Raw genomic sequence first — 2,500 nt, 5'->3', positions numbered from 1 at the left:
AAGCCATTTTATTTAGTCTTAGAAAAAAGCTGTAAAGCACACTGGTGTCATTTGCTGCTGTCACCGAAGACAGCGTTCATGAAGTCGTGGAAGTCATCACAAAATAAGACATATATTTGAATGAATAATTATGAGGAAAGACACAGAAATGAATAAGTTCCAAACGTCGTGGTGTGTGACATGAATATATTCCAGAGACGAACATGTTCACATGATACATGTATGATTCAGATGAAACATTACTGAAGGAAAATAGACCTTTTCTGGGATCAAACTTATTAGGCAAAAAAAAAAAAATTGTATGTTTCTGGTCTACCTAGGTTTTTGTCCCGCCGACCCTAGACTTTTTTTTATTGCTTTTGTAAAAAAAAAGAAAAAAAGCGCGTCAAAACGAAAGTAACAGACGGCAGACGACACAAGGGGGATAACCCCGCATCCCTTTTGTCTCATTTGTTTTGTAATGTGTTGTCTTTCTCTTTGTATAGTAAGTCCAGTCTCTTTGCGTCACTGTATAGTTATTTTCTACCCTGACCACACACACACACACAAAAATAAAAATAAAAAATCCCTACCTACCTACCCTATTTTTTGTAGCCATGTTACCAGAAACATACAACTTTTTTGTTTGGCCTTAAGGACCACATTTCTCACTAGTTTACATTCCACTGGCACTTGTAGATTTTCTTCTTCTTCGTCGTCTTCTGCGTTCGCTCAGACAGGCACTCTGGTCCTCCTGGCAAATGCTGCTGTCCATCGAATGGTCTCCACAGGTCCGTTGAGGCTGTCTCTCACTGGTTTGTCAAATCGTCACACTCATAAGATGAATTGCCCATGACTATGTCAGTTTATAGTGTTTCAACGAGAAAAAAAACGTGTTTTGTTTCTGAACAATTTGCCTATTTCTTTTTTAGTAATAAGTTGCACACTGCTTATCTCGAACAGTTGACAGCGTAATAAGCGAGAGTGAAAGAGCTGGCAGCATTTCTAATAAGGGTATGAGCAATTCTCTGACCTTGACATCACGTGAAATAATATTTCCTATCTAGATTTACATATTCATAACCACACTTAATGTACGCTTAGCTTGTTGTGTGGTCACAAATGTCTGTATCGCATATACATGCCAACCTGTATTTCTTTAATAAAATCTTGTTTAAACCAGCTGGCAGCAACGTTTTCAATCAGCACGACTGCATAGCAAACCCTAAACTTTTTGTCACACTAAACAAGTGTTCATGTATGATAGCGGCGGCCTCTGCTGAAACGTGCCTAACTCAGAAACGAGAACGGCAGTTTTTTTCTTACGTAACCGTGACGATGGTTTCCGATGGTCTGCGAGTTTGTACCCTCTCACCCATGACATGTACCCTTCAAGTAGCTTCCCCTGTAGTCTCACTGCAGAAATGCCTGACACTGACTCCTATGTTTTTCTTATGAGCGTGACAACATGCTGCTGTCCATCGAAGGGTCTAGTCTCCATAGGTCCGTGGAGGCTGCAGTGTCTCTCACTAGTATGTCTCACGTGTTGATAAAGAAACGATCTAACAATAATCACAATCGCACAAACATTTAGCTTCTTGATAGAAGACGCTGTGGTTAGTGTGGCCAATACTCAACGATAACAACAGAATAAAACATCTTATTCCCCCCTCTGCTTCTTTACCTCTGTAAACTTGTAGAGCTAGTTATTTTTCGATAATGACCCAGCAACCAAACAAATAACGAGCCAGCAACAGCCTGAATCCTCGATAGTGCAATGGGTTGAGAAGCTGTTCTGTTTCGGTACTACTTTTGCGACTGAAAAGTTCCGAACGCTCTAATGTACGAAGTATACATTTTTGGAGCAAACAATACAAACATACCGCATTTAAATTAACAACTACAGGCCTGAACACATGAATCTCCATATAAAATCCATGAGTTCGGTTGTTTTCTGAATCTAGATCTGCCGTGCACAAACCCGTTCATCACAAGCAAATTCCCAAGGCAAGTAACTCATACTCTAGCGACAAGAGTAGTTCCCCTTCTTTTAACGCAGTTTCTTCGACAACACTGACTGCAATCCGCCGGTCAGTTTTTAACAATATTTCATTTTATAAACAGATCACATGCAACCAAATGCACACATCTCATCAATTTAAACAACATAAAGCGGTTTCATACACTATTTTCCCCAGAAAACTGAACTTCATACAGTAATTAACGTTGGAACACGGGTGCAAATGTTCGTCTGCTAGTCCCATTTGACGAAAGAACATTATCTTAAGCGATACTAAAACATAAAAAGAACACACAATATCTGCCTTTTCCGCCACAGCAGAATAACAGCATATATGTGTACTTGATTTTAGTCCAAAACAGGGAAACTGACAAGAAGTGTAAACAGAATGGAATGATTTGCACGGAACTATACAACCGCGCATTAGTCGATCGCCTGCGCAGGTTGACTGGTTGAGTGATTCGGATTCGATCAAACTTTCGCACAAAAACTCCTGTTTTC

The sequence above is a fragment of the Littorina saxatilis genome, unplaced genomic scaffold (genome assembly GCF_037325665.1).
Source record: "Littorina saxatilis isolate snail1 unplaced genomic scaffold, US_GU_Lsax_2.0 scaffold_2840, whole genome shotgun sequence".
Classification (NCBI taxonomy): domain Eukaryota; kingdom Metazoa; phylum Mollusca; class Gastropoda; order Littorinimorpha; family Littorinidae; genus Littorina; species Littorina saxatilis.
This window is presented reverse-complemented; position numbering follows the sequence as displayed.